The sequence below is a fragment of the Bombus fervidus genome, chromosome 3, assembly GCF_041682495.2.
Source record: "Bombus fervidus isolate BK054 chromosome 3, iyBomFerv1, whole genome shotgun sequence".
NCBI classification, from domain to species: Eukaryota; Metazoa; Arthropoda; class Insecta; order Hymenoptera; family Apidae; genus Bombus; species Bombus fervidus.
Window position 1 is genome coordinate 10,268,654 of NC_091519.1, and position 24,270 is coordinate 10,292,923.

Sequence of the window (24,270 nt, forward strand, 5' to 3'; positions counted from 1 at the left end):
ATCATACCACGAGAATTAGAAAGTGTTACTAAAATCTGAAAAACCCACTCCCAAAGAAGCTCTAAATAAAAAATCATCCACGTTCGACTGCTAATTCCAAAGGTCTAACTTACCTGCCACATTCTTCCATCAATCGATACCACAAGAAGTAGAAAGTCAAGAAATCCATTGCCACTGATTTCGAAATCAACCCGAAAGAAGCTGAAAAATCAATTCCTCCATTACCTTGCTTCCTTGACGCCATCAACGCACTAATTAAAAGAACAAAAAAAGATTCCCTACTAATCTTCGAATCGCCCAGAAAGAAACTTCGAAAAATCTCCCATTTCTCCAAATTCCAAGAACCTAACCCCCTGCCACATTCTTCCCTGAAACGTTGCTGAGCCATCAAGACCACGCAACTCGAAGAATCACGAAATCAATTCCCAGTAATCTTAAAACCATCGCAAAAATAGCGTTCCTACACAGTCTAGCCGACGATCTTGAAAAACCGCATCGCGATACGTTTCTCTTAATTATTTCCCTCGAAAGCCACCCACGCGCGGATTCAAAGCCACGATCAGAGCGTCACCTCTGCGTACTTTTCCTTCGAATCCACCCCCGCGTAATCCCACGCAGCATTGAATACGTCCAACAAAGAGAGAGATGGGGAGGGGGTTGACCGAGAGAGGGTGTTGTCGGTGAAATAAGAGGGAATCGCGCGTGCACGCTGGAAGAGGCTGAAAGAGCGGGACACGTCGACGAACGAAGGGGTGGAAAGGACAGGGATGCTGTGGGCAGAGAGCGGTTTCAGTCGCGCGACGGCTTTCGCCCAGGCCAGTCGATCGAGCTCCTCTCTGCAGGAAGAGCTATCTCGCGCTGTACACCATGAGATCGTCGGCAGATCGCGTCGATCCAACGGCTCGCGACTCGCGACGTACGCCATCGATGTGATCGCGACCAGTGCGCATCCGGTTGGTGTCTCCGATTTCAGCAATTTGATCGAAAGTTTCTCCTCTATCGAAAATATTTCATTCGAATGGAAAAAAGAGCAGTGGTCAATCCAAGTTGGTATTCTGGTTTGCCGTGGTACTTGGGTGACACTTGGGTGCCCGCAACCACCTGTGCTAGACAGCTTCAGGTTCTCTCGGTTAAATAATTTGTGTCGCGTGGGGTACACGAAGTTCGGAGTCTAAGGTCTTTTTTCTTTGGTTCTTCCGAAGCGGGTGATGCTTGTAATTAGATATTTTTTAGCAGATCGGATGTTTTTCAGGGGGATGCGTGGGACGAGTTTCTTTACCAAGGGTAACGCAAAGGGATAAATGAATTTTCGTGCTTTTTCTTTGGCATTCTTTCGTTATGGGTGATACCAGGGCGTCTGTAATTAGTTATTTTCGATGCATTAGACGTTTTTTTGAGGTTGTACGGGACGATGAGTTTGACGTTCGCTGCTTGAGATTCTTCGTTGAGGGTAACGCACGAGGTAGATAAATTTCGCCGTTCTTTGTTCGAGATTCCTTTGTAGCAGGCAATGTTACAATGCATATAATTAGTCACTTTTTATGACTATTCTGGTGTTACATGGAATTATGAAATTCGCCGTTTTGTTCAAGAATCTTTTCTAACGAACGACGCTAGGCTCCCTACGACGAAATATTTTTGATAAATTGTTTTATTTGGAATAATAAAGATTGCAATTTGATATCTACGATAGTTTTGTAGTAGATGACGCTTGACTAGGATGCTTTCCTGGTGTTGCACGAAATTACGAAATTCGTCGTTCGTCTCTCAAGTTTCTTTTCCAACGGATAATAGTACAATTCCAAGGATTAATTATTTTTCATAGGTTGAAATTTCTTACTATGTTATGTGGAATAACGGTGCAAGAAAAATTGCTATTGTTTAGTCGCTTTTAAAAGAGATGACATTAAAATGCCAATAAAAATTGCAAATAATCTTTTAAATGGATGACTTTGAATTTCTTATTTCATATTTCCGATCTCTTTCTTTCTGTATTACGCTGCAAAATAAAATTTCGCGTTCCTTGTTTAACATTCTTCCATATTTTTGATAGATTTACTTTACGTTGAATAATAAACGTCGGCGTTGCTTAGTGGTCTTCTATAACGAGATATCACAAATGCTGATGCTCGATAATTTCTTTCGGTATAATGGTGTTACGTGACGCGATGCAGCTTGCCATTCAACTTTTAATATTCTTCTGCAATGTGTGACAGTAGGCTACATATAATCCCTTAATCTCGATAGCTCGGGCTTCCTTCGCTGAACGTAGAGCGATGGAGTTTGATGTTTGTCATTTACTATTCTTCTCTGAAGAAATACGACGAGCCACTTACGTTTATCCTCGATCACCGACGTTAGAGAGCATAACAGAACAGAATTTACCGTTCCCTCTTCAGTATTACAAGCAGCAAGATCTTGCAGTTATTAACACTAGAACTACCGATAGTTAACACGAAGCTATTTCTACCAAAAGCAGTCAAAATGATTAGTCCTTAAAAAATACGTAATAATAGAATATTTTTATATTTATTGATTTATTACTTTCTTACAGAAGCAATTCCATGTTATGTAGTACATATTGGTATTATTAATCCATCTGGGACCATGATCCCTAAACAAGGCTTGACAAATTTATAAAACTGTAGAATCAGTCGTTTTGACTGCTGTGGTATTTCTAGTGTTAGCATCTAGCGATCTAGCGATCGATCCGGAGTTTTCCTGATAACTGATATCATCATATTGAATGATACGCAGTAGAAATTTTAAAAACGTGTGGGAAGTTGTACAAAACGAGGAAACTAGTTAATTGAGGTTCGATAAACAGATTGCAGGATCCTTTTACATTTTGACTGGTATTGGTATAAGTAGCCTTGACACAAAATTATTTTCAGTATGAATACATAAAAAACAAAATAAAATTCATTATATAATACGGTATAGAGCTTAACTCGATATAGAATCACACAAGGCTAATTATAACTATCTACATACGGTATAGATTGGCGGATATATAAGTAGCAAGAATTCTTACTTACCATATTTCACTTAATTTGGTTTCCAATTATCTCTGAAAATGAAATTTTGCAAATCACTGCGCGTTTATAATTCTTCAAAGTGCGAGAAATATATTCGTAAGTTCCGTATCAGGTATAGGAACGAAACTTCTCATAAAATAATTAATTGAATTTACGAGCAACACTGGTACTTTTCAAATTATTGAAATTATATTCAAATTTAAATTACAAATTCTGTTGTAATATTCCATTAACATTCCTGCATCGACTTAACGGCACAACCTGTCGACCTTCAATTTCCTATTTCCTGCAAATACTGTATGTATGTGTACACTCAAATATATCTACACTGAACCACATAATGGTTAAGTAGAATTACAATTAGTCGGAAATAAATAAGTACGTATATGTATCTAATCATAAGTTTGTTCCAATAAAAGTTAATATTACAAAAAATCCGATAGTGATAATTTTAACTGGTTTTATCGTAGAATAAGGAAATTCTACGTTCGTTGTTCGATGTTAGCCAGCATTGCGGGTTGCACAACCACCTGTGCTCACGAACTTAACCTCTCGCAACAGGGACCTAGCTGCGTGGGTAGATAAACCGACGAAGGTTGCCTTTCAGCCTTACTTTCTCCAGGGATTTCTTCGTTGCTTGTCTTTCCTCTCTGTTTCTCTTTTTATCTATCGACCATTCCAGCTGTGTAGAAAATTGACTCGTGGGATAAAACTCGTCGCTGGTCAAGGCTCGCTCGTTTCAACCTGTTCACAAGTTTCTTCAGATTCCGATTAACTCTAATTAAGGACATTGACACTCAGTGTCAGACAAACGCGGTGTCTCACGGGAATGAATCGCGCGCAAAGAGAAAAGGAAGCATCGTGAATTAATCGGCGGGCATTAACGATTGAGCGGAGAAATGAGCCGGGGAATTCTTCGGCGAACGAGCAGCCAGGTCAAGGTCAGGGCTTCGAACGCATGCGAAACGCCAGGCTTTGTTCTCTTGAATTTATTCCCTCCATCGCCACATTTTTTCCCCTTTTCTTCTCGCTGTGGAACAGCTTCCACCGAGGGTAATGCCTTTCTTTGAGAAATGCGCCGTCTTCCGGGAATTCAAGGCCCTCTACGTCATTCTACCGTCGCCAACCGTACGACCAGAAATTCGTAAAAAGACGCCACGGAGAACCAGGTCCGCAGTTGGTCTCGGTGACGCATTTGAATTTCGTGCTGTTTTGGTTTCTCTGTCGTTTTGTAAATTACCATTCGTTGTTCGTATCGTTGGTAATTTTTGGAAATTGTTGCAAGCTTTTGGTTTGCATCGGCGATTTTCAATCAGCGTGCCGCGAGGATTTTTAAAAACACGCGATGCAGAAGCGCCGACCTCGTTCATCTTAGATTGTCAAATCGAAAAATGACAACAGCTAGAACAACAATAGCCGTGCGGTATGAATCTCCTGTTTCGAATCAAATATTTTTGATGTGCCACAGAATTTTTACGATTACGTAATTTACGTATATTATGAGAATAAAAAATGTTGGAAATGTCGAACTAGACGTATTCGGTTGAACTTGTGACGTATCTGAATTTCGAGATACAATTTGTTTTTTGTATAATATATTTTGTATAATATACGTCATAATTAGCACGTCGTTCATTATCTGTTGCTCGTTTATAACGTAGTTAATTATGGAAATTTTCGGAATTATAGCTGTGGGAATTGTTGCAGATTTTTTAATTTCTGTTCGTTGTAGGAAGATCGTTGTAGGAGAAGATGGGAACATTTTTCTACAGTTGGATGATTCTTCGTTAGCAATATGTATTGTGTAGTCAAATACATAGACGTCGAATAAATAATTACAGTTGAAATAGCACAATGAAGATAAACGTTTCTGTCGTAATAAAAGTCATCGTTATATTTCTCAAAAATATCTGCATCTCTTTAACAATCATTGCAAGAACAAACGTCTCAAGTTCCTAATTTTCGCAAACTTGCTAATTCTAATGTTACCTACGAGAGAAAATCTGTCGATTCCAAACAAACAAAAATTTTTGTCCTAATCAAGCACCCGATATAAGCGATAATTTGTAATTGTTATTACAAATTCTTTCTTACATAAACTAAGAAACGTTCTGATTCGAAGTTAAAGCTAAGTGTTAGCAGAAGAGAAGACAAATGTTTCCTTTTACTTTTTCCGTTTGATCTTCAATTATTAATCAATCTAATATCGGGAATTTCGTGATTCGAAATTAAACACTATCAGAAAATGAGAAAAGAGATTATTCCTACCTAATAGAAATTTTTACCATAAGTTGACTTGAAATTATCGATCTATCTAACATGAAAATTAAGGTCATCGCAAACCTCGCAGCAATCAATTCTAATCCTTACGATTCCGCTACCAACTGCGCTTCTCCATGAAAACCAATTTTCAATATCGTTTTATAATATTTTCAAAATTGCTTTATAATATGATTTCATAAAAAAAACAAATATTTGTTCCGCTGCATTAATCGTGTCTACCACTTGAAAGATCTCGATCGCCGGATTTTCCCCAGTGTATCCAGTTTCCGGCAGAAGTGTGAAACACCGTGTCGTGTCGTTTAAACGTGCGTCGAGCAAACATGATTAAATTGATGGTTCAGCGATCATGCGCCAAGATGGACGAGTTGATTTCGATTGAACTGGAAATCGTGTTGCCGTTTTAGCAACGTGAAAGCATTCGAACAAGTTCTATTCATCGAGACTGGACGCGTCGTTCAAGGAGATCGCACAACGTCGACAGGATTCTTTTTCGGAAATGATCGCTACTTCGGAGCAGTACAAGGTTGGTATTTTAATTAAGTTTAATTGATTTGTATTATTATTTGGCAATTTTTTTTTAGTAAGTTTTCAGTGTTACTGATTATGTATTTAGTTAATTCTCAGTATTTATTGAATTTTTGTCGATTTCAATAAACATCAACTGTGGAATATTTGTTGCCTCGGAATATACGACAATTATACTGAAAATTAGCAGCCAATTATCATGATGTTAACGAGGAGGGCTACAGATAACATAAATTGTCGTGGACAAATATTTATGTAATGATATGAATTAATCGTCTCTACAGAGAATATTTCCACGAAGGACAGTACTCGTATACTAGAAAATAAACTAAACAGTACGAATCACTTTTGTCTAGAAAAATATCCTCCATAAAATAATAAATTACCCTAAACAATAAGATAAACCTAGAAAATATTATCCCACATTATTTTTACGTTAAAACATTAGAATATTAAAAAGCTAGTATAATAAATAAAATACAATTAAAGTAATAACTAGCTGAAACGTAAATTAAATAAATTCCCTCAAAACTTAATGATGTCTTTTTCCTAATACAATTTGAGACATTGCAAATGTATACTCTTCGATAAACGTGACAATTTACGATTTATCGTTAATTTAAGTTTAATCTTGAGAAGTAGACCGTTTCCTGATAAAAATAGAAAGTAGACGTTGCATGTATAGTGTGCTTCCAAACTAAACGATTAAATTGTACCGTCTCGAAGGCAATATTGGATGGACGAAGGTTTAAAATCGTCTCGCTGAGCAATTATAGAATAAAAATATTGAACGAAGGAAATATTATGATAGAGGAAGAGAGGTGGATAATATTTATTTGGTCTGTTTGCTTTCCACTTGCACGTTATTCGATATTATTGAAGTCGGTGGATGTAGCTCGTATCGGTAATAACGAGACATATAACCTTTGACTTTTTGATTGATGAAAGGTTCTTTGAGATGGAAAATTGCTGTAAATTAGTTTGTTACTTTGTTCTAGGTATTAGCCCTTGGTAAAGGACTTGTTAATATTTTCTATTTCTTGTTAACCTTTCTACGACGATATTACGATATTTTCAGTTTTAATTTACTTCTACTCTGCATGTAACAAGAGTCTTTTCTTATAATTTTTCTCACGAGAGAAATCTTTTCCTTGTAGCGTCTGAACGATTTTCAAACTATCGAATGTTTTATTTTAAAAGGCTCTTAATTATTCCAAGCGAAATATCCTATCATTATAAATAGTCCAGGTAGCGGCCTAAGCAAGCGTAGTATAGGGTCCAATAAGTATAAATAAAGTCCCAGCTAATAACGTTGCGTTATCAATAATGCTTTCACGAGGAACAAACCTAAACGTTCAAGACTGAATGAAAAAATTTCAATACTTAAAACGACAACTTTTATATTACATACACGATGGAGGTGAAATTTCATTTATTTCACGTTGCAAGTGTAACCATTGCATCGCGTTAAGTGGATCGCCAATGAATCACTATGTAACACACGCGCATTAGATCCGTTAAATACATTTAACTGCACATTAATTGTGCATTAACGAACGATATTATGCCATAGATATTCTCTAATACCGTACTCAACAAAAGTACCTGCGTTTTAACGAAATAATCTTTTCTATGACTCATTCATGGTTCACGAACATCGAGCAAAGTGAAACTTGTTAGAGTTTCTCAATAAACATAACAAGTAGCTTTCCAGATGCTCATAGCTATTGATGTATATTAGCTCATAGCTATCAATAGCTCATAACTATTGACTTTTATTAAAATTTACCACAAATATCAAATATTTCAAGTAATTGAGCGAAGTGAAACTTGTCAGAGTTTCTCAATGAATATAACAAGTAGCTTTCCAGATGCTCATAGCTATTGATGTATATTAGCTCATAGTTATCAATAGCTCATAACTATTGACTTTTATTAAAATTTACCACAAATATCAAATATTTCAAGTAATTGAGCGAAGTGAAACTTGTCAGAGTTTCTCAATAAACATAACAAGTAGCTTTCCAGATGCTCATAGCTATTGATGTATATTAGCTCATAGCTATCAATAGCTCATAACTATTGACTTTTATTAAAATTTACCACAAATATCAAATATCTCAAGTAATCGAGCAAAGTGAAACTTGTCAGAGTTTCTCAATAAACATAACAAGTAGCTTTCCAGATGCTCATAGCTATTGATGTATATTAGCTCATAGTTATCAATAGCTCATAATTATTGACTTTTATTAAAATTTACTACAAATATCAAATGTTTCAAGTAATCGAGCGAAGTGAAACTTGTCAGAGTTTCTCAATGAATATAACAAGTAGCTTTCCAAATGCTCATAGCTGTTGATGTATACTTTTATTAAAATTTACTATAAATATCAAATATTTCAAGTAAGGACAAAATAAAACAAAATGTCTGATTAAAGTTAAAAATTATAGATAAAAGTTAAAGATGAATTATAAAGAAAATTGCTATATACCAAATATTAAAAAAGACGCACTTCTATCATGCGTGTGCCATGCATGAGGAATGACCCATAAGCCACAATAAACGTCGGCAGAGTAAATTAATTTTGTCAGGTGGGGCGCGCGACTTTTCGAAGGGAAGAAACCCACGGGGTAAAGGGGACAAAATTTCCCAGAGGGTGGCAGGGGAGGGAGAAAAAGAGCACGGAGGCTCGCCGGATATTAAAGCACGTGTACCTTTTACGTCTTCGTGTTGTATAGCGGTTCGCTGTTGTAATACGAAGACTTAAAAGTGCTCGTGGCTTTAATATTGGCTTTGTTTCCGATTTCTGCCTCGCTATCTTTCGCGAAATCCTTTCGCCCAAGCGTATTCCAACGAGCAGAAAAAATACATAAAAAATAGATAATAAAAGAAGCAGAAAAGCTTCGGTCGTTATTGCAAAAATAAAAGAGGCAGGAGAAGACAGAAGGAAATATCGATTAATATGGAACGAACCGTGAACATATTTCGATGCAAGATCGATACAATCGTGTCCCTCGTCTGCTCGTCAATTTTTCTTTTTTTTTGCATTGTTTTCTTTCGTTTATTTGATGTATTTGTAACAAAAATAGGAGCTTAATGTCCAGTGACACGGAACAAGCAATATCATCGCGTTGATATTCTCAATTGATAGCGTGTATTTTAATTAAACATTGACAAACAATTTGCGAGTTGCAGATTGATCCGCGTGATTCGTTTATCGATTTCAATTTTTGTTTTCTAGCGTTTGTTTGTTTGATACGCATTTGATATTCTTGTTATTCGCGGTGTTTGACATTCGCTTGCACGTAGTTTAATTGGATTAGAGAAGATATTCTGAGAAGCAACACACTTCGTTTGTTTTGTGGTGATTCGTTATCATAACAAGATCTTCGATGACGGATTGATAACGATACTTCGGTAACCTGTTATCGGTGTCGTTTATCGAATCTATCGATTGGATTATCATCCTTCTTTTTTCGACGGTGAATTTACGTTTGGGAAAAACAAATATCCCTTAAAATGTTTTCGCGAATTCAAACAGATGGAAAACAACGGGATGTAACTGTTGCACAAAATATTGCGTATGATAAACTGGCCAAAATGGTATTAACGAAAAGGTACGGGAAATAAGAAAATGACAACAAGAACGTCATGATTTTATAATTACACTTTTTTATAAGCAACCAAGGTTACGTGTCAAATCGTAAACAACAAAAAAATTGTAAACCTGTATAAAACCATAAAATTACAGAAACGTCACGGATTATCTTGCAAATGAAACAGAAATTTTCAAGTTACGAAGCACAAGATTGGCTAGAAAAATTTAACAAACAGCGAGCAGATACGCGCAACACTTTTTTCTCGAGTTTCAAATCTTCGCTTTACATTAATTGTCCTATCTTAAATCCGGTGATAGGTTCAAACTTATTCTAAACAAACGGCAATCATCATTAGTAAAAAAACCGCAAAACAAACGCTTACGTGGAAGCTCGACAGCAGGTAGCAGGTTTTTTTAAATTTTAATTCTTTACAATCTCTTGGATTCGTTATTTCTCAGTTTAAATCTAATAGAATTCCCGATGAACGTCATTAAGAAACATCATAAAGCAAATTAAACCGGGACAAAAATCGCAGAAATTTCATAGTGTACGTGGTAGAAATTTTCAAATCCTTTAGAATTACAAGCGGCCAGTTACAAAATCTAAGAAAACACCCGACAAACTAACGTAGAACAGAACCTGCTTTCCTCCGAGTTTCCATCCTTTTCATTACGTTAATTACCCCACCTTGAATCTGTTGCTAAATTTGAAACAAATCACAATCGTAATTAGTAGAAAATCGCAAACGAACACTTAGATGGAAACACAACATTAAGAGATGCATCAACGGATTACGACATTAACAAACAAAAGTTTCTTTTCTTTTTTCCTTTTTAATGTGATTCTTTAAAATTTCCTCCAGCTCCAAAATCTGACAAATCTCTCGACGGCAAAACAGAACCGTTTCTCCTCGAGTTCCAATCTTTCACTTTGCGTTAATTACATCGCCCTTTTGGCGATAGTGTCGAGACAAACGTCATTAACAGAAAATCGCAAAGCAAACATTTATTGTAAATACGAGCAGAACAGGCCGGAAACTCGACAATAGATCATCCCAGCGAAGCAGAAACTTTTTCCAAGCGATGGTTCCCACCGATAAAACAATAGACCGCGTGTGGCCGGGGTCATTAGCGAAACTGGGTTGCGTGGATTCGCGTGGTGTTGCGTGCCTCGAGCACCACTCGCTCTCGCGTCCATTCCTCCCTCTTTATTTTTTCCCACTCTATGCACTTTCTACTCACCCCTTTCCCCTCGCTTCGACGATTCCGCAAGCCCAGCCGCACCCTATTCCACCCCTGGCGTTTCGTAGGTACGAAAAGTTGGCACAGTGTCTCTAGTGCACCTTGACACCACTCACCCCTTGTTGCAGCCGTTGGGGTTTGCCAGCTAGGAAATTAGATTTCCTAATTTTTACGCCACACTCAAGCACGGTGGAGGTTTTGTTACGAAATTTCGGAGAAATTATATATCTTAATATATCTTAATATCTTTAATCTCTAATATTCTATTTTTATATGATTTAATATTATACTTATTTATGAATATTCTTTTCTTTTTCGAAAAATCTCTTTCTTCATTTATTGGTTTTTCCTTGACTCGCAGAGGACACTCAATGAATCAAGTAATATACTAATAATAATAATAAATCAAGTATAGGGTTGGCAACTAATGATATCTGGCCTTTTCTTCTGGCCTTTTTGATGATTCGAGGAATGTTTCTCTGGTGTTTCGACGCTTAATAAGTTCGTTTTATGTAAGGGTGTGATTGTTTAGGAATTTTAATGGTAAAATTTCGTCAGGAAATTTTCGTGAGATAATGTATATCTTATCCGGTCTCTTTATTCACTCGGAGAATTGTTAAAGATTTTTCTTTTATATTCTTAAACTCGTAAGACTCGATGAATTAGATTTTCGAATAATAGTCGGCATTTCACCTGGGTTTTTCTTGGAATTTTTAGCGAATCTGTTTATGTTCTATATATAGCATATATTTTCACATCTTGTTTATTCTCTTAAGGTTTCTAACACTCGATGAATTGCTTAGTTTCGTGCAGTAGCGATTTTGGGATAATAGTATTCCGTATTTAATATAAATCTTTATTTATACTCCGTTTGTTAGTAAGGCAAACCGAAGGAATTTTATTTTCCCCTTCGTGATAGTCGCCTTTTGGTTTTTAAAACGTGTCTCTAACAAACAAAATTGAAGCAACTAGTTGGAAGAGTTGGTCGGCCTTACGAGAAGACGTGGAGTTTCATTGTTGGAGACTTTGAAGAGCACAGTACGGCGGTCGCGATAAAATTCTGATAAACAAACCGCGTTCCTTTGTCTATTTTATCCTTCCTGTTTTATCCTAGTTTTTTACCGACTCTCTAGAGTACGATAATCAAGACAGCTCGATAAAAGAGTTAAGCTACTTTCACGCGTAAACGACTCTTCTAATTGTTTCAACGGCATCTGTTTCTTTGAACAAGCCAAGTATGATTCAGTTGTTTTCCTACTTAATAAAGATGTTCCTTTACTTATGTCAACTTTTAAACGTTATTGTGGTTCCATAAATTTCTTAACGCTGATAGATCAGAATAGTTGATTGATTTTCACGATGTAATTCGCGAGGAAAGGGAGTCTTCACTTTGTGAAAATACATTTTTTAACCGCTGCAATGACATAGGAAGAAAAGTTATCGCGTTTCCTTTTCCGTTATCAAAGGGACTAGAGTCTCTTAGGAAACTTTTATTGCATAAATCTTTTATCGCTTGAAACGCTGACAGATTTAAAGTTGAAAGCAACAGAGTTTTATTCTATTTCGTTTCTCGGTGTTTCTCGTGATCAACGTGCCAAGCTTTCTATATTAAAAAATTTTTAATTTATACAAATATAAATATATATTTTTAATATTTGTATATAAAAATGGACAGATCTATTACACATGAAATATTTATATGATTTAATGCGCGAGGCTTAGAACAACTCCTCACGACTCAAAATTCGTCGAAGAAATTCGAGTCCGTTCAGACCTTCACATTTGTTTAAAAGCCCACGTATTGGAGCGATACATTCCATTCGATTAACACGAACATAAACATATTAATGTCTGTCTGCATAATTCGGTAATAATGCTTGTCGTTAATACGTCGTAATTGGAGCTTAATGATGCGTTGTTGTCGATAAGATCATGTCGACAACATTCCGCATTACGTGCTACAAAATAGAATCACTACAGTAATAAATATGTAAATCACTAGAAATCATACAATATTTACGAAATTTGTAAAATTTCCACTCCTTACAGTTAAAATAAAATCGTCGTTAGAAATGTCATCAGTTTGACAAAATTTATTAGCAAAAATTCAAAGCTCATAGGACATGAAATATTAAAGAAATTTACTAAGTTGCGTAATACCTTATCACCTCGAACGATGATACTATTAAATTCCATTAACTGAGTTTTAAGTAATAAAGTGTTAAAATCTCCAAGAGACACAATGTACAGTAATTCACGAAGGTATTCAAAAACTTTTATAGTTAGCAACTCTTTATGTTGTACAAAACGTTTGAAACTTCGTTAACATTGTAACGAGGCACCGCTATCGCGATTATGTTGGTAAAATTTCCAACGAATTTGAAAATGTATATACGCAAGTTACAAGATATTTATTGGATGCATAAGCTTTGCACTTTATTTTAACTTTATTTTAACACTTACTAATATTTATTTTAAGTCTAAGTTTTCGCTAGTTATACGTTTGCAATAAGTGTCTTGCAACTTCTAAATACATTTCCCGATTGGTTGCAAATTTTATTATTATAACTACGATAATTGTGCCTCATTACTATCGAAATGTTAAGAAGTTCTGTGTAATTCACGTGATACGTTTATAAAAAAATGTCTATGGTGAATGTTGGAATACTTTTGCGAGCCACTGTACGTGTCAGCAACAACGAATACGTAAAGGATGTGACTGATGAATATTTATTTTGCTGATAAATCTTGATATCACGTTGTAATATTTAAATTCGTCTTGTTTGGCGTTTTTATAAAACTTATTAGGCGATAAGTAGATACGCCAGAAATATTCTGTGGAGGCTGGCTTCCGCATGTCAGAAGACTGTCATTGCGTGAAATGCGTAACCGGTTTTCCTTCGCGTCCTTGGGGAGTTTGCCAAATTCGTTCTACTTTCTAAAGATATTTCTGAAACGCGACGCGACGGACGTGTTGCTCGAACGCATTAAGGATATTAAATATCGAATATTCTACGAGTGCTGGAGAAGAAGAAGAAGAAGAAAAAAAAGAAACAGAAAAGAAAGAAGGAAACACGTATTCCGCCCTATTTTCGAGTTTACCGCGTATCTTTTATTCCCCGCGGTGCGTTTTCTTCTTTATTTCGTTGCGGTTGACGTTACACGTTAAAAATACCTCCAAAGTAACACGTATATTATATTAACATTAGAACTAACGGTAGTTAACACGAAGCTATTTCTACCAAAAGCAGTCAAAATGATTAGTCCTTAAAAAATACGTAATAATAGAATATTTTTATATTTATTGATTTATTACTTTCTTACAGAAGCAATTCCATGTTATGTAGTACATTTTGGTATTATTAATCCATCTGGGACCATGATCCCTAATCGAGGCTTGACAAATTTATAAAACTGTAGAATCAGTCGTTTTGATTGCTGTGATATTTCTAATGTTAGCATCTAGCGATCCAGCGATCGATCCAGAATTTTCCTGATAACTGATATCATCATATTGAATGATACGCAATAAAAATTTTAAAAACATGTGGGAAGTTGTACAAAACGAGGAAACTGGTTAATTGAGGTTCGATAAACAGATTGCAGGATCCTTTTACATTTCGACTGGTATTGGTATAAGTAGCCTTGACACAAAATTATTTTCAGTTTGAATACATAAAAAACAAAATAAAATTCATTATATCATTCTTTTAGTTATCGTTGCGAAAGTCATTACATCATTGTGGAAAAAAATATAAGATAAAGTAGGAAGTTGAAAATAAAATTGTAAAACCAGTCAATTTGATTGGTGTGGTAGTTCTGATGTTAAATTACGATTGATAGCGAATCAGATATTAGTATTTCGAGGAGAGATTGAAAAGGTGAGACGTGGCTTTATATGTAAATTCGATCGCAGTCTATAGTAATCTACGTATTAAGGAGTGAATAGTAATTTCGTATAGATTTCGATACACTTCCGACGAAATAATTCCCCTAAATAACACAATTTTTTAACAAATTTATCCTCTAATTTTCGAACGCTATAGAACACGTTACGATCCTATTAACACACAGTAATATAATTTCCTTTACTTTAATAGATTTCCGATTGAACGATTTTCGAACGTAACACGATTCTAAACTACTTTCCTCTGATTCTCGTATTTTATAAAATGCATAACGTCGCTCTTATCCTACTGCAATATAATTTACTATACCGTACTGTATATAATTACCACGTATAATTTACTAGAATTAATCTACTTTAGCTGGATAGACTTTTGATCACACGATATCACGAACATCACGATCTCATTTCCAATTTAATCCTAATCTAATTTCTCTAATTTTTCTACGATCGTATTTAATTTTCACATATAAAGTACACAGTATTTCCATTATCACAGAGTAGTAATTTTCCTATCAAAAGTTTCTACGATTTCAGACGAAAAATTCTCGAAATTTCAATGTAATGATCGAATATATATCCACGATGATTCCAAGCTTCCAAACATATACTTTCATCGTCGGTTATTTCGAATCATTTGTCTCGCAGCCTCTAAATTACGCAGAGCCCGGCCCCGCGTTTTGAGAGGCCCTGTGGTCTACGAAAATTAACCAATTAAAAAACACCGATTTTGATTAACTTTTTACAGAATGATGATACCATTAACGGATTCAAGACATTTTTAGTAGCGATGATTCAGTTTAAAGGAGTGGCAAGTATAATCAAAGTTCAGTGTAAATCCATAAAGTCCTCATATCCTGGAAACTACTTTAGATTGAAAAAAAAAAAAAGAAAAATGCAAACGCTTTCAGAGAAATGTACTTTTTAGAGAAAATACAATACATCAACAGTTTTTTTGCAAAAGTCGTATATTACAGATTTTGTACTATCATTGAATTTCTTGCCCCTTGAAAGCGAATTATGGATGCGAAAAAATATTACTTGGATTTGTTTAAAAAACTGCTTAGAAAAAATATATAATATGTAACAGCATTTGTAAATAAATAATTCCTCGTTGTAAAATTTAAGTGTAGGATTTGAATGTGTATTCAGACCCCACAAAAGCTCACGCCAGCCCTGAAATTACTTTCAATTTTACGAATGATCAATAAGAAATTGTTGCTCGGATTTCGCCATCAACTGATTGATAACAGGCAACGATCGAGGAAGATTCCTTGGATCACGTAACACCACGTGTGACACACGTATATCAACGAGAAGCTTCACGGTGAAGGGTAATCTTTCCGCTGCACTGCCTCGTTTATCGGCTGGATTACAGCGTATTTATTCGAGGCGCGAAGGAAGACGACTTTCTCGATAGCTTCTCTCTCGATATTTTCATCGGCCAGGGAAACTTACTACCCCCTTTCAATTTCCCTCCGTATTCCTCGAGCATCCGCTAGCTGCATCAGGAATTTCGATAATTCATTCCCTCGTTTGTGAAATATATACACGCCCTTCTCTACGATTCTCCACTTTTCTTTTTCTTTCATTCTGCTGCAGCATCTCCTCTCTTGGATTTCATTTGTTTAGATTTATTTGCATTCTCTGATAATTTAGCGAGATAGATGATCGTATATTTCAAATATTTTAGTAAGGACGGAGAAATTTTACGATTAAATTACGGTGACAATTAATATCCTTTTTTTTTTTTTTTTTTAATTAGAATTTTGCACACGATGTGCCATATATAGTATCGGAAAAAAGCAAGTTTAAAACTGATACTTGCGTGGATCAGCATACGTGGAATTTGTATTAAACGTTTCTTCTGTTCCAAACAATTGTCTCTTACAGGGCAATTATATCACAATTATATTGTACGATTGTTTCTCTTGTCAATCATAATTCAGTTTTGTACAATTACAGTGTTATTTCCCCTGTTTTACCTCTTGAAACTTTCTTTTGCTCGTTACCGTAGATATAAAGGTACGTAATTGAAATTGTTTCGTTGCACGATGCATTATAATCATTCCATTATGAAACTCTCTCATTGATCCATTCTTTTATCGACTCTTTAATAAGACTTTGTCTAAGAAATAAGAAGTAAAAACATTCGAGGTAAAAGAGAAGCTAATTTTAATCGATAAGAAGAAAAAAGATAATAGTAAAGTTCAAAAAATAAATAAAATATTCCTGATACGATCTATCAATTTACCGTAAACATAAACAACGATATAAAGTAAATTGCAATTTTTACAAGAGAAAGGGTTAATATTAGAATGATTCGCGAGCATCCACATTCGTTGCGCAAACAAAGCAACCGCTGGAAACAATGGAACGAGGTGACGACGTTATAATGGGAAAAGTCCAATCGATCTTCGAACACTCCGTTTCTCCTCGTTCCCGATTATTTCCAGCTACCTCTTTATTTCGCCTCGATTGCAGTGCAAACGATCCGTTCTGTTTTCGCAGGAACTTCGCGATTGTCCTTTGTTCATCCGTTCAAATGGTTTGCAGTATGAATAAAGTCCCGTTTACATTAGGCAACTTTTGGTCGGCCGACTAAGTAGATCGACCTTAACTCGTTCAATTAAAAGGTTTATGCTACCACATCGTTGTTCGACATTTTGTTGTTTAATCATGAATTAGTACAGTGCGTAAAGAGGTTGTACGCGTACGGTAATTGCGTTAACACTAGAACTACCGATAGTTAACACGAAGCTATTTCTACCAAAAGCAGTCAAAGTGATTGGTCCTTAAAAAATACGTAATAATAGAATATTTTTATATTTATTGATTTATTACTTTCTTACAGAAGGAATTCAATGTTATGTAGTACATTTTTGGTATTATTAATCCACCATGATCCCTAAACGAGGGTTGACACATTTATAAAATTGTAGAACCAGTCGTTTTGACTGCTGTGGTATTTCTAGTGTTAGCATTTAGCGATCCAGCGATCGATCCGGAATTTTCCTGATAACTGATATCATCATATTGAATGATACGCAGTAAAAATTTTAAAAACGTGTGGGAAGTTGTAGAAAATGAAGAAACTGGTTAATTGGGGTTCGATAAATTTGCAGGATCCTTTTACATTTCGACTGGTATTAGTATAAGTAGCCTTGACACAAAATTATTTTCAGATTGAATACGTAAAAAGCAAAATAAAATTCATTATATTACTCTTTTAGTTATCGTTGCGAAAGTCATTACATCATCGCGGAAAAAAATATAAGATGAAGTAGAAATTTGAAAATAAAATTGTAAAACCAGTCAATTTGATTGGTGTGGTAGTTCTGATGTTAAATTTCGTATGGAGCGACTTCTTTCTTTCATAGTTGCAATTGTTAACACTTTGACTGCCACACAGAAATCACATGTTTCGCTCAGGACGCCACGGGAGTATTTTTATTATTCAAAGCATATAATGGCAAAATAATAATAAATTGATGATGTGAGACAACATTCTTCCCCAATGGACCATTTATCTTATTGGTGGTCATGGGTGACCACCGTGGCACCTTGGTAGCAGTTGATAGCGATATATTACAACAAGGTTTCGTTTATTTCAACAAACCATTCGCATTCGTTATTTCGTCGTAAGCAAAACGTGCAGAATATATTGTTGAAACGTGTAGAAGATATTAGTAAACGGTATTTGCTCATTCTATATATAATAGTAAGGTATGTTCACACTTCTAACTTCAATTATATGATTATAAAGCAGCATTTACGATTATTTCCTAAGCTGTGTTTATAATAATATTCGTAAATTAACCCTCAAAGATATAGATGCAAACATAGTGCACTGTTAGATGCAAGATTTGTTCTCATTTTTTTTTTTATTGATGTTCTAATAAAAATGTTTAATTGTTCAGTGGGGCACTTTTTATTTCAAAGTATCTTCTATTTATCGGTTATATTCAAAATGCCCCAACTGTCAATTTTCATTCAATTTTTACAATTGTAAGAAGATCAAGCGTTCTGGTCACCAATGACCACCGTAGCGTCACAGGAGAAACTGTAGTCGGTCACATATGACCAACGTGTAGTCAAAGTGTTAATTCGTGAAAATTTAATTTCTACGCTATCTCCTCAATCGCTGTTTTCTTCTTGTTGTTATTTTACGATTATTCGTTAGATTATTTACATTTAAAAAAATTATTCACACGGATCGCTTGCAATGTTCCACAAACATTCATGTAACTGATACACGTATATCTAGAAATTTAGTCTTGCTCGTAGTCTTGCTGTCGCTGTTAATTTTGTCAACTAATTTTCTAACGTTTGCACGATTAACTACAGGACCATCAGAAACGATCACATTGCTCGACCAAAGATAGACGAACGTGCTACTTCTGGTTGAACGATCAGAAATAGTTTCGAGTTGTTCGACGCTGTGTTCACACGCGTGACTTTGGATAACTTAAGATCTAAGAAAACTAAGGAAATGGAGAAAATTATGAAGCTTTGGGAATACGTGGAGCATATAATATGTAGTATAACGTAATTTTTCTTTTTGTCGAAATTCACTTTAAGGGGGATAAGATCGATTCTTGAAAATTCGGATATTTTTCGATCTTGTGTTTTAACTGGGAAACTGCAAGAGTTAGAAAAAATATTTTAACGCAAAAGTTACTTCTTTTAATTAGGATTGTCGCGTGGTGAAAGATGTATCGTTGGTTTTTACAATCGGAACGAAGTTATAAATAAACATATGGCTTTTTCTAGTTGATTTTTTCACGACGTGAAATGTGGGTGAAAAAATTGGTGGTTTAAAGAAATATGAAACAATATCATATTTGTTTTTAATACAAACGCAAGCTTTGTTGTATTATTGAATTGTTTTCATAGAAAATCGAGGAGCTTCCGGATTCTACGCGAACAAATGAATTGCATCCGACCGAAAATTACCTAAAATAAACGGAAGTTAAAGGAGACACGTGTTTTACCAACGAACGAGTCTGCCTTCTGTTGAAATTGCGATCGAAACGCGTTGTCTGTGAGCGTCGATTTTAGCACTTTACCCATCGAGCACTTTTCATGTTTGTTTTTCTTTTTCTATTTTTATTTTCATGGATAAATAAATATTAATCTACTAAAAGCCAACGCTGCGCTAACAAGTTAACTGTCACGAATTTTATATATTTTTCCCTGGAAGCTGTAACAGCTTGAAATACATTGCACCGTAACATTTATTCTTTGCTAAATACTACACTGCATTTACGCATTCTTTTTCACAATGTTATATAAATTATTCACAATGCCGAAAATTTCTTGGTCCATAAACTTTATCTTATTTTATTATTATTAATCATCTGAAAAAAATTAGTATCACGATATTACATTTTCGAGTTTTCTGATTCTCAGATCTTCAGAATTTTCAAGTCCGTTATCGTGCGACAATATCGCGTCAAAGAAAGGCTAATCCGTAATTAAATGCTGGAAGCGTAGGAGAGTGTATTTCTGTGTTTCTATGCTATCAATCTCACTACGATTGTGTAAACTTCCGAATAGAACGTCCTACTTGTTGTTAGAACTTCGCTTGCACTCCGGATCACCAAGCCTTTCGAACTTTTCCAATTACAACACCTTCTAAATTCTAAGCCAACATTCGAGATTCAAAGCTAATCAACGCTTCAACATTGTATGTATTTCGCGTAATAGCACAACCGTATTGCAACATAGTTGAACAGCATTTTGAAAACCTGGAAGTTAGAAATAGAAATTAGAAATTATGAAAAATATTTTGACAGTATTCCATGTAAAGAACGTATGTGCAAAGTTATAGAACCTGCAAACATAATCTGAAATTATTAAAATTATTCCACATAATATGAAAATTATTCGTTACTGTATAAATATTGGGTTGGCAACTAAGTGGTTGCGGATTTTGTCATTGGGTGGTATTGACAAAATCCGCAATCACTTAGTTGCCAAACCAATATAATAATACACTGAGTATATCATCGCGTATTACTGATCTGACCATTTGTTGAAAAATATTTGTTGCATCTGTGTATGGTAGACACAACGATAGTAATATTGAAATAAAAACTATCAGCATAGCTTACTAAAAATATTTGTGTTGTTTCTTCATTTAATTTTATCACTCTCGATTGCAAAGAACCGATGATTTTTAACCCGATGACTAATTTAGAACAATCATAGTGTAAAAAGACAGAGAAAAGAAGAAGAAGAAGATAAAAGTTTGCAGTATGAAAGAAATTAGAAATAAGCGAAATAGTAAAAATCATAAAATGGTTGGAAGCGAAAGAATATGAAAGGGAAGATAAATTGATACAGAGAGTATAGAGTGGAAAAATGGTGCTTTCATCTTTGATATTGTATAAAAAGTGACGAATGTCGAACAATCGGTGAATTCGAGTGATTTATTTGATATTTTTTCGAAATGGTATTTGGCTTCTGTTTTCGATTTGACGTGCAGTGAAAGGTAATTGCTTTGGGGGCTAGCAACAAGTGTAGAACGAGAACTTACCTACGAGAATTTACGGCAGAAATCATTTTATTCGCAAAATTTAAGCAAGATAACATGTACACACGAAATAATATTTTCTCTACTATATAATCTACCAATTTATTCCTTGTAAATGAAGAACCAACATTTTTAATTCTAAGAGCTACAATAAAACTGTAGTTTAATATTACATAGATTTCTTAATATGAAAAATATAATTATTAATTTCTAATAAAAATTCCTATATATATAGGAATTAATAATTATATTTTTCATATTAAGAAATCTATTAATATTAATACATTACAGTAATATATAGTACATACAGTATACATAGTATACATACAGTAATATTAAACTACAGTTTTATTGTAGCTCTTAGAATTAAAAATGTTGGTTTTTCATTTACAAGGAATAAATTGGTAGATTATATATATATATGTACATAATATTGTAAAAATACTAAAAAGTTCTAGAGTCGTGACGTACAATTTTTAAACCAAACACGTCGATAAAAATACCGGAATACGATAGATTTCTGATGAAAATTTAGAAAAGCTGCAGAATTTTTCAATTCAATGCTAGGTTTCTAAGCAATAGTCATTTAATAGAAATGATTTCACTGTTCCATTTTTCCATTCCACGTTTCATTTACTCTAGCAGTGAGACGCGAAGTCCAGCTCGTGGAAACTGACTTGCAACGTCGTTCATCTCACAGTTAAGTCTCTCTCCCTTTTAAGAAACTAGGCGAGGTGAATTGCAAATACCTTCATTATTCCGCGTTTTCTTTTATTCATCGAGGACAGCTAATTTTTCCAAGAGAGTCGTTCGTCCTGTGAATCGATCGAAGCATTCGCTTTTTCAACGCTCGAGAATCCACAAAGAATCCACTCGATCTTCCGTTACGTATTATTATTAAATTAATCATTTATCATATTCAAAATATTCCACTGTTCACGGTTAATAGATTCACGATAGATCGAAAGAAACAAGAATGTTAATTGAATCTAAAAAATTCTATGAATTTTATTGGATTAATAGAAAAGTAATGATTCTGTGTTAAATGGATCATTTAATCGATCATATGATATCTGCTTTTTCTGATTGTATCATAGTTTTCGAAATGTTCTTCGTAAAAGCTTCGTAAAAAGAAGTTGGTTTCCATTTTAAAAGCATTGTACATATGTTGTCTGATTTTAATCGATTTATTAACCCTTCAACTCTTGTAAAAATATTACTTTCTTAACATTAATTTTACCAGGTCTGGTCAAACGAACGGTTTCAAAATTTCATTACAAATTTTACATTTGTTGTTATTTATTTTGTTCGTCTAATTTTATGTAAATCTTTATATTAAGGAAAATTGAGAAATTGATTAATCGAATAATATAAGAATGTACATGAAGTTAGACGAACAAAATAAATAACAACGAATGTACAATTTTAATTAAAATTTCGAAGTCACTTGACCGGGCCTGGAAAGGTTAGTGTTAAGAATATTTATTTAAAAAACGCATCAAAACAGATGTAAAAATTTACGAAGAAAATTCTTCTCTTCAATTCTTTCATAAGATTATCCCTTATCTAAGATACATCAGGATAAACGTAAAAAATTATAAAGAAAACTTGTTGCCCCTTGAACCCTCTTAGAAACTTATTTTTTAAAACACACAAGCATTTGAAAAAAATTATAAACAAAATCTTCCACTCCCTTAATTCTCCCATAAGGTTGTTTCTCGTCTAAACCAAGTCAGGATAAACGTAAAAAATTATAAAGAAAACTTGTTGCCCCGTGAACCCTCTCAGAAACTTATTTCTTACTTAAAACATATGAGCATTTGAAAAAAATTATAAACAAAATCTTCCACTCCCTTAATTCTTCCATAAGGTTGTTTCTCGTCTAAACCAAGTCAGGATAAACGTAAAAAATTATAAAGAAAACTTGTTGCCCCGTGAACTCTCTCAGAAACTTATTTCTTACTTAAAACACACGAGCATTTGAAAAAAATTATAAACAAAATCTTCCACTCCCTTAATTCTCCCATAAGGTTGTTTCTCGTCTAAACCAAGTCAGGATAAACGTAAAAAATTATAAAGAATACTTGTTGCCCCTTGAACCCTCTTAGAAACTTATTTTTTAAAACACACAAGCATTTGAAAAAAATTATAAACAAAATCTTCCACTCCCTTAATTCTCCCATAAGGTTGTTTCTCGTCTAAACCAAGTCAGGATAAACGTAAAAAATTATAAAGAAAACTTGTTGCCCCTTGAACCCTCTTAGAAACTTATTTTTTAAAACACACAAGCATTTGAAAAAAATTATAAACAAAATCTTCCACTCCCTTAATTCTCCCATAAGGTTGTTTCTCGTCTAAACCAAGTCAGGATAAACGTAGAAAGTATAAAGAAATCTTGTAGAATACTCTATCAACTCGTGGAAAAAATTATTTCTTATTCAAAACACGTCACGACGGTGGTGTCGTTAAAAAATTAACTACGTTGTACACAACTTCGCGCGAGCACGTGCGCGGAAAGAAGACGAGGAAACGTGTCACATCGCGGCTATTTTCTTGGCTCGACGACCTTTAACGGCGGCAACAAGCGCCGTCTTGAGGGCTTGTCGGCTTTTTAAAAGTCACGAAGGCTAGCCAACATCCCCCGTGCGGCTTTGCTTCGCGTGTTTACTCTATACGAGAATCGTTATACGCCAGGAACGTGTGTTCTTTACACTCTTGATAGCCTTCGAACGAGTATTTTCTTTCGCTTTGTACTTCAGAATGAGTCGAGTGAAAGAAACGTGCGTTTGAAACCTGCATAAGATTTGAGAAATATTCCAATACGAAGGTTAAATCGTTAAATGTAGAGATGAAAGTTGAAGGGATAAAAACGGGATAATTTCTTATTTTATTTTTTACTTTTGTCGAAATATAATTATATATATTTACATCGTTAAATATTTTATGTTTCCTTGGGAAAACTATAGAAATATTGGTTGGAAACTTTGTTTCTTAGTTAAGCTAAAGAAGGCTATTTTTCTCAATTTCTACGTTTGATTGAAAGAAGAGATTGTGGACAATTTTTTATTGAGAAATATATATATTTACGTTTATCCCGTTGAATATGTATGTGATATATTTTGTACAAATTGTGGAATT

The 24,270-nt window shown here is 34.5% G+C and overlaps 1 protein-coding gene across 3 annotated transcripts in view; it reads left to right on the plus strand.

Annotated features, from left to right (window-relative positions):
• Positions 1-806: 806 nt before the first annotated feature.
• Positions 807-24,270, plus strand: part of LOC139985554 (monocarboxylate transporter 10) — a 299,453-nt gene continuing 275,989 nt past the window's right edge. Inside the window, exons 1-2 of one of the 3 annotated variants that reach the window (XM_072000072.1) lie at positions 807-1,046; positions 5,576-5,844. The gene's annotated coding sequence lies outside the window, so the exon portion shown is untranslated. Of the gene's footprint in view, positions 1,047-5,550; positions 5,845-24,270 lie in introns of all 3 variants that reach the window. The other 2 variants (XM_072000073.1, XM_072000071.1) reach the window with 2 other exon arrangements.